Raw genomic sequence first — 10,301 nt, 5'->3', positions numbered from 1 at the left:
GGGGGGGGGTTAGTAGGTGAGGTGGGGTGGGCCGGTTCGGCCGGGCCGGCCTATAGCTAGCTGGGCCATTCGGCCCAGGGAGAGGGGTTATTTTCTTTTGTCTTTTTTTTGTTTTGTTTTCTGTTTTCTTTTAACCTTTAATAGATTTTAGTTTAATTAAAATACAATAATAGTCCCTAAATTAGTATTACTAAACATCCCACTGCCACAAGCAATATAGCACATTTTAGAAAGTAGTTTGTATTTGTTTATTAATTTACGGGCAATTAATTAATAGTTTTACCACTATTTTATTTATTTTAGTGCATTTAACTACTTTATAACAGTGTGTCTTCTCCACCAATATTTATTATGAATTACTTGCTACATTTAGAACATATTAGTTTTGACTTTTGAAAACTTTTCTAGTTTGACTTTATTTCAAATTTGAATTTGAAAGAGTTTTGAATCATCGCGAGATTATCAACAATAATCGTGGTGATGTGACAACATTAGCCGAGGTTTACTATAGCTTGATTATCCGGACATCACAATAATCCTTTGAGGGGCTTGTTCGGGGTATCTTCACCCTGACCAGTAGATCAAAAAGTTGCTCCTCAACCTACTGAACCTACTAAAAATGTTTACTTTGAAATTCCTTCGGGTATGATAGAGAAACTGCTAGCTAATCCTTTTACAGGAGACGGAACATTGCATCCTGATTTGCACTTAATCTATGTGGATGAAGTTTGTGGATTATGTAAGCTTAAGCCTGATGATGTTATCAAGAAGGTCTTCGCTTTATCTTTGAAGGGAAAGGCATTGACATGGTTTAGGCTATGTGATGATATGGGATCATGGAACTACAACCGAGTGAAATTGGAATTTCATTAGAAGTTTTATCCTATGCATCTAGTTCATCGTGCTCATAATTATATATATAATTTTTGGCCTTGCGAAGGAGAAAGCATCACTCAAGCTTGGGGGAGGATTAAGTCAATGTTATATTCATGCCCTAATCATGAGCTCTCAAGAGAAATTATTATTCAAAATTTTCATGCTCGACTTTCTCTCAATAATCGCTCCATGCACGATACTTCTTGTAACGGTTCTTTTATGATGAAGACTATTGAATTCAAATGGGATTTTTTGGAAAGAATTAAACACAACTCTGAAGATTGGGAACTCGACGAAGGTAAGGAGTCAGGTATATACTGATGCTTTTCGTGAATTTAGCGCTAAATATGGACTTGACTATGAGATAGTAGCTTCTTTCTGTGAATCATTTGCTACTCATGTTGATCTCCCTAAGGAGAAGTGGCTTAAATATCATCCTCCCATTGAAGTAAAAGTAGTTGAACCTATTAAAGTTGAAGAAAAGACTATCACTTATAATGTTGACCTATTGTTCCTACCGCTTATATTGAGAAACCACCTTTCTCTACTAGAGTAAAGGATCATGCTAAACCTTCAACTGTGGTTCGTAAGAGTAATATTAGAACACCTACACCCTCTGAGCAAATTAAAGTTGAACCAAGTATTGCTATGGTTAAATATCTCTTGGCCGATAATATTGATGGGCATGTTATTTACTTTTGTGATGAAGCTGCTAGAATTGCTAGACCCGATACTAAAAATAAACCAAGACCTATTGTAGGCATGCCTGTTTTCTGTTAAAATAGAAGATCATTGCTATCATGGCTTATGTGATATGAGTGCTAGTGCTAGTGCAATACATCATTCTTTATATGAAGAAATTATGCATGATATTGCACCAACTAAGTTAGAAGGTATTGATGTTACAATTAAGCTTGCCAATAGAGATACTATTTCACCGGTTAGGATTGTTAGAGATGTTGAAGTCTTGTGTGGGAAAGTTAAATATCCTGTTGATTTTCTTGTTCTTGTTTCCCCACAAGATGACTTTTGTCCCATTATATTTGGTAGACCCTTCTTGAATATTGTTAATGCTAAGATAGACTGCAAAAATGATATTGTTTCTGTTGGTTTAGGGGATATGTCTCATGATTTTAATTTTGCTAAATTTCGTAGACAACCCCGTGATAAAGAATTGCCTAGTAAAGATGAAATTATTGGTCTTGCTTCTATTGTCGTGCCTCCTAATGATCCTTTAGAACAATATTTTCTAGACCATGAAAATGATATGTTTATGAATGAAAGAAGGGAAACAGATGAAGTATTCTTTAAGAAGGACCTATTTTGAAACACAACTTGCATGTCGAAATTCTAGGGGATCCTCCTCCACACAAGGGTGATCCCATGTTTGAGCTTAAACCATTACCAGATACTCTTAAATATGCTTATCTTGATGAAAATAAGATATATCCTGTTATTATTAGTGCTAACCTTTCAGAGCAAGAAGAAGAGAAATTGTTGAAAACTCCGAAGAAGCATCATGCTGCTATTGGATATACTCTTGATGATCTTAAGGGCATTAGTCCCACTCTATGCCAGCACAAAATAAAATTGGAGAAAGATGCTAAACCGGTTGTTGATCACCAACAACGGTTAAATCCTAAGATGAAAGAAGTGGTAAGAAAAGAAATACTAAAGCTTCTGGAGGCAGGTATAATTTATCCCGTTGTTGATAGTCAGTGGGTAAGTCCTGTCCATTATCTCCCTAAGAAGGGAGCTATTACTATTGTTCCTAATGATAAAGATAAATTGATCCCACAAAGAATTGTTACAGGTTATAGAATGGTAATTGACTTCTGCAAATTAAACAAAGCTACTAAAAAGGATCATTACCCTTTGCCTTTTATTGATCAAATGCTAGAAAGATTATCTAAACATACACATTTTTGCTTTCTAGATGGTTATTCTGGTTTCTCTCAAATACCTGTGTCGAAAGAGGATCAGGAAAAGACCACTTTTACTTGCCCTTTTGGTACCTTTGCTTATAGACGTATGCCTTTTGGTTTATGTAATGCACCTGCTACATTTCAAAGATGTATGACTGCTATATTCTCTGACTTTTGTGAAAAGATTGTTGAGGTTTTCATGGATGATTTCTTCGTTTATGGAACTTCTTTTGATGATTGCTTAAGCAACCTGACCGAGTTTTGCAGAGATGTGAAGAAACTAATATTATCTTGAATGGGGAGAAGTGCCACTTTATGGTTAATGAAGGTATTGTCTTGGGGCTTAAAATTTCTGAAAGAGGTATTGAAGTTGATAAAGCTAAAGTTAATGCTATTGAAAAGATGTCGTGTCCTAAGGACATTAAAGGTATAAGAAGTTTCCTTGGTCATGCCGGTTTTTATAGGAGGTTCATTAAAGACTTCTCAAAAATTTCTAGGCCTCTGACTAATCTCTTACAAAAAGATGTTCCTTTTGTTTTTGATGATGATTGTGTAGAAGCATTTGAAATACTTAAGAAAGCTTTGATTTCTACACCTATTGTTCAGCCACCTGATTGGAATTTACCCTTTGAAATCATGTGTGATGCTAGTGATTATGCTGTAGGTGCTATTCTAGGACAAAGAGTTGATAAGAAATTAAATGTTATCCAATATGCTAGTAAAACTCTAGATAGTGCCCAAAGAAATTATGCTACTACTGAAAAAGATTTTTTAGCAGTTGTATTTGCTTGTGATAAGTTCAGACCTTATATTGTTGATTCTAAAGTAACTGTTCACACTGATCATGCTGCTATTAAATATCTTATGGAAAAGAAAGATGCTAAACCTAGACTTACTAGATGGGTTCTTCTACTATAAGAATTTGATTTGCATATTATTGATAGAAAAGGAGCTGAGAACCCCGTTGCAGACAACTTGTCTAGGTTAGAGAATGTTCTTGATGACCCACTACCTATAGATGATAGCTTTCCTGGTGAATAATTAGCTGTCATAAATGCTTCTCGTACTGCTCCATGGTATGCTGATTATGCCAATGACATTGTTGCTAAATTTATACCACCTAGTTTCACATACCAGCAAAAGAAAAAGTCTTTCTATGATTTAAGACATTACTTCTAGGATGACCCACACCTTTATAAAGAAGGAGTAGATGGTGTTATTAGACGTTGCGTACCTGAGCATGAACAGGAATAGATCCTATGGAAGTGTCACTCCAAAGCTTATGGAGGACACCATGCTGGAGATAGAACTGCACCTAAGGTATTGCAATCCAATTTTTATTGGCCTACTCTCTTCAAGGATGCCCATAAGTTTGTCTTATCTTGTGATGAACATCAAATAATTGGTAATATTAGTAGACGTCAAGAAATGCCTATAAATTATTCACTTGTTATTGAACCATTTGACATTTGGGGCTTTGATTATATGGGACCGTTTCCTTCCTCTAATGGGTATACACATATTTTAGTTGCTGGTGATTATGTTACTAAGTGGGTAGAAGCTATTCCAACTAGTAGTGCTGATCATTCTGCACCTTGTTCTCCAAATTCTTTTGATGTTCAAGAAATTGCTGAATCACATGCGAAAGATATTATTGGTGGCTCTCATTTGATCTCTGAAGAAGGTTTGGACCTGTGGATTCAGCATTTTGCTCCAGCCACTCAGGGAGCAGTCAACACTTTTAAGATTGATATTCGAGTAAGTTGGTTCAACTTCATAATCCACCTTCTTTTAACTCCTGACAAGTTTGGCTGGATTATGAAATTGCTCAAATCTGAATTATGGACTTTGTTGACTGCAAACTGTTCTACTGAAGAGACTTTTTACATTTCACATACCTGATAACTGCTCCACTTCTCAGGCTCCAAGTTGTAAAGACTTTATGCAGGGAATTGGTAAGGAAAATGAGGGCATTAGCCCAACTACTCACTCTTCTAGTGGCACAGGGAGCCCACTACAATAGGTGTCTCCAAATAAAGTGCTCATTCTGCCACTTGGAGAGGCAGTTTCAAGGAAGAGAAGGGAGAAGGAACCTCTTGTGGAAACTGCGGTAAGAAGAAGTGACAGGATTAAGAAAGATAACAATGGTTATAGGAGAAAACCTTGTACTGTTCAGACTTGCCTCCCTTGTAATGCTATACCCCCAACAATTCATAATAAAGTTGTGAAAAATCTAACAAAGAGTTTCTGCAAGGTATCTGAGGAGGAGGCACATGACAAGTTGTCCAAAAAGCTCAAGAAAAAGGAGCAAGAGGAGATGGCCAAGGTCCCCAAGGCCACTGGAGATGCTGACCCTCATGCTGTGTAAACATGACTGCACACCTCTACTCCAAGCCTACAAGCCAGTTCCTTTATTTCCATAATTTACTGCAGCAACATTGTAGAGTGGCAGTGGCTTATTTTGGTAATCTATGTAATATAAATGGATTTGGTACTCCCTGTTGGAAATATGCCCTAGAGGCAATAATAAAATGGTTATTATTGTATTTCCTTGTTCATGATAATTGTCTATTGTTCATGCTATAATTGTATTAACTGGAAACTGTAATACATGTGTGAATACATAGACCACAACATGTCCCTAGTAAGCCTCTAGTTGACTAGCTCGTTGATCAATAGATGGTTATGGTTTCCTGACCATGGACATTGGATGTCATTGATAACGGGATCACATCATTAGGAGAATGATGTGATGGACAAGACCCAATCCTAAGACTAGCACAAGATCGTATAGTTCGTGTGCTAAAGCTTTTCTAATGTCAAGTATCATTTCCTTAGACCATGAGATTGTGCAACTCCCGGATACCGTAGGAATGCTTTGGGTGTACCAAACGTCACAATGTAACTGGGTGGCTATAAAGGTGCACTACAGGTATCTCCGAAAGTGTCTGTTGGGTTGGCACGAATCGAGACTGGGATTTGTCACTCCGTATGACGGAGAGGTATCTCTGGGCCCACTCGGTAATGCATCATCATAATGAGCTCAATGTGACTAAGTAGTTAGTCATGGGATCATGCGTTACGGAACGAGTAAAGTGACTTGCCGGTAATGATATTGAACGAGGTATTGGGATACCGACGATCGAATCTCGGGCAAGTAACATACCGATTGACAAAGGGAATTGAATACGGGATTGATCGAATCCCCGACATCGTGGTTCATCCGATGAGATCATCGTGGAACATGTGGGAGCCAATATGGGTTGTTATGGGAAATAGTATGTGGTTACCGAAGGTAGTTCGGAGTCCCGGATGAGATCCCGGATGTCACGAGGAGTTCCGGAATGGTCCGACGGTGAAGATTGATATATTGGACGAAGGGTATTGGAGTCCAGAAGTGTTCTGGGGGTACCAGGCTATGGCCAGCATGACCGAAAGTAGTTTCGGGAGCCCCGGCAAGTGTTGGAGGGCCTCATGGGCCAAAGGGGAAGGGGCAAACCAGCCCACTAAGGGGTGGTGCGCCCCCCACACCCTTTCCCACGTTACTTGTGAAGGTGGGGCGCCTCCACCTGGCTTGGGAGGCAAGCCTCCACCTAGTTGGCTTGGGGGGCAATTATCCCTAGGATTTTCCCTAGGGAGATCCAATCTGCTTGGCCACCGCCCCCTAGGGGAAACCCTAGGGCACCTCCCCCTCTCCCCTTGCCCCTATATATAGTGGAGGGGTGGGAGGGCAGCCCTACCTCTTCCCTGGCGCAGCCCTCTCCTCCTCCAACGACTCCTCCTCCGTAGTGCTTAGCGAAGCTCTGCCGGAGAACCACGAGCTCCATCGCCACCACGCCGTCGTGCTACTGGAGTTCTCCCTCAACTTCTCCTCTCCCCTTGCTGGATCAAGAAGGAGGAGACGTCCCCGGGCTGTACGTGTATTGAACGCGGAGGCGCCGTCCGTTCGGTGCTAGATCGGAGCTTCCGCGATTTGAATCGCCGCGAGTACGACTCCATCAACCGCGTTCTTGTAACGCTTCCGCTTAGCGATCTTCAAGGGTATGAAGATGCACTCCCTCTCTCTTGTTGCTAGCATCTCCTAGATTGATCTTGGTGACACGTAGGATTTTTTTTAATTTCTGCAACGATCCCTAATAGTGGCATCATGAGCTAGGTTTATGCGTAGATTCTATGCACGAGTTGAACACAAAGTAGTTGTGGGCGATGATTTGTTCAATTTGCTTACCGTTACTAGTCTTATCTTGATTCGGCGGCATTGTGGGATGAAGCGGCCCGGACCGACCTTACACGTACACTTACGTGAGACAGGTTCCACCGACTGACATGCACTTGATGCATAAGGTGGCTAGCGGGTGTCTGTCTCTCCCACTTTAGTCGGATCGGATTCGATGAAGAGGGTCCTTATGAAGGGTAAATAGAAATTGGCATATCACCGTTGTGGCTTTTGCGTAGGTAAGAAACGTTCTTGCTAGAAACCCATAGCAGCCACGTAAAACATGCAACAACAATTAGAGGACGTCTAACTTGTTTTTGCAGGGTATGCTATGTGATGTGATATGACCAAAAGGATGTGATGAATTATATATATGTGATGTATGAGATTGATCATGTTCTTGTAATAGGAATCACGACTTGCATGTTGATGAGTATGACAACTGGCAGGAGCCATAGGAGTTGTCTTAATTTATTGCATGACCTGCGTGTCAATGAAAAACGCCATGTAATTACTTTACTTTATTGCTAACCTTTAGCCATAGTAGTAGAAGTAATAGTTGGTGAGACAACTTCATGAAGACACGATGATGGAGATCATGGTGTCATGCGGGTGACGAAGGTGATCATGCCACGCCTCGAAGATGGAGATCAAAGGCGCAAGATGATATTGGCCATATCATGTCACTTTATGATTTACATGTGATGTTTGTCATGTTTACATCTTATTTGCTTAGAACGACGGTAGCATAAATAAGATGATCCCTCGCAATAATTTCAAGAAAGTGTTCCCCCTAACTGTGCACCGTTGCTAAGGTCCGTTGTTCCGAAGCACCACGTGATGATCGGGTGTGATAGGTTCTAACGTTCGCATACAACGGGTGTAAGCCAGATTTACACACGCGATACACTTAGGTTGACTTGATGAGCCTAGCATGTACAGACATGGCCTCGGAACACAAGAGACCGAAAGGTCGAACATGAGTCGTATAGTAGATACGATCAACATGAAGATGTTCACCGATGATGACTAGTCCATCTCACGTGATGATCGGACACGCCCTAGTTGACTCGGATCATGTATCACTTAGATGACTAGAGGGATGTCTATCTAAGTGGGAGTTCATTAAATAATCAGATGAACTTAATTATCATGAACATAGTCAAAAGGCCTTTGCAAATTATGTCGTAGCTTACGCTTTGGTTCTACTATTTAAGATATGTTCCTAGAGAAAATTTAGTTGAAAGTTGATAGTAGAAATTATGCGGACTGGGTCCGTAAATTGAGGATTATCCTCATTGCTGCGCAGAAGGCTTATGCCCTTAATGCACCGCTCAGTGTGCTGAACCTCGAGCATCGTCTGTGGATGTAGCGAACATCTGACATACACGTCTTGATGACTACGTGATAGTTCAATGTGCAATGCTAACGGTTTAGAATTGAGGCGCCAAAGACGTTTTTGAAATGTCATAGAACATATGAGATGTTCCAAAGACTGAAATTGGGATTTCAGACTAGTGCCCACGCCAAGAGGTATGAGACCTCTGACAAGTTTCTTAAACCTGCAAACTAAGGGAGAAAAGCTCAATGTTGAGCATGTGCTCAGATTGTTTGAGTACTACAATCGCTTGAATCGAGTGGGAGTTAATCTTCCAGATGAGATAGTGATAGTTCTCCATAGTCACTTCCACCAAGCTATTAGAGCTTAGTGATGAACTATAACATATCAGGGATAGACATGATGATCCTTGAGCAATTCACGATGTTTGACACCGTGAAAGTAGAAATCAATTGGGAGCATCAATTGTTGATGGTTAGTAAAACCACTAGTTTCAAGAAGGGCAAGGGAAAGAAGGGATACTTCATGAAACGGCAAATCAGTTGCTGCTCTAGTGAAGAAACCCAAGGTTGAACCCAAACCCGAGACTAAGTGCTTCTGTAATGAGGGGAACAGTCACTGAAGCAGAACTACCCTAGATGCTTGGTAGATGAGAAGGCTGGCAAGGTCGACAGAAGTATTTTGAATATACGTTATATTGTGTACTTTACTAGTACTCCTAGTAGCACCAGGGTAATAAATACCGGTTCGGTTGCTAAGTGTTAGTAACTCAAAATAAAAGGCTGTGGAGACTAGCTAAAGGTGAGATGACAATATGTGTTGGAAGCGTTTCCAAGGTTGATGTGATCAAACATCGCACACTCCCTCTACCATCAGGATTGGTGTTAAACCTAAATAATTTTTATTTGGTGTTTGCGTAGAGCATAGACATGATTGGATTATGTTTATCGCAATACGGTTATTCATTTAAGGAGAATAATGGTTACTCTGTTTATTTGAATAATACCTTTAATGGTCTTGCACCTAAAATGAATGGTTTATTGAATCTCGATCGTAGTGATACACATGTTCATGCCAAAAGATATAAGATAGTAATGATAGTACCACATACTTGTGGCACTGCCATTTGAGTCATATTGGTATAAAACACATGAAGAAGCTCCATGTTGATGGATCTTTGGACTCACTCATTTTTGAAAAGATTGAGACATGCGAACCATGTCTATTGGTAGATATGCATGAAGAAACTCCATACAGATGGATCGTTTGGACTCACTTGATTTTGAATCACTTGAGACATGCAAATCATACCACATGGGCAAGATGACTGAAAGACCTCGTTTTCAGTAAGATGGAACAAGAAAGCAACTTGTTGGAAGTAATACATTTTGATGTGTGCAGTCCAATGAGTGCTGAGGCATGCAGTGGATATCATTATGTTCTTACTTCACAGATGATTTGAGTAGATGCTGAGTATATTTACTTGATGAAACACAAGTCTGAATTATTGAAAGGTTTAAGTAATTTCAAAGTGAAGTTGAAGATCGTCGTGACAAGAGGATAAAATGTCTATGATATGATCATAGAGATGAATATCTGAGTTACGAGTTTGGCACACAATTAAGACATTGTGGAAATTGTTTCACAACTAATACCGCCTGGAACACCATAGTGTGATGGTGTGACCGAACATCATAACTGCACCCTATTGGATATGGTGCATACCATGATGTCTCTTATCGAATTACCACTATCGTTTATGGGTTAGGCATTAGAGACAACCACATTCACTTTAAATAGGGCACCACACAATTCCGTTGAGACGACACCGTATGAACTATGGTTTAGAAAAATCTAAGCTGTCGTTTCTTAAAAGTTTGGGGCTGCGACGCTTATGTGAAAAAGTTTCAGGCTGGTAAGCTCGAACCCAAAGCGGATAAATGCA

Source organism: Triticum aestivum, chromosome 2A (genome assembly GCF_018294505.1).
Source record: "Triticum aestivum cultivar Chinese Spring chromosome 2A, IWGSC CS RefSeq v2.1, whole genome shotgun sequence".
NCBI lineage: Eukaryota > Viridiplantae > Streptophyta > Magnoliopsida > Poales > Poaceae > Triticum > Triticum aestivum.
The sequence above is the reverse complement of the archived record's forward strand: the minus strand, read 5'-3'. Positions refer to the sequence as shown.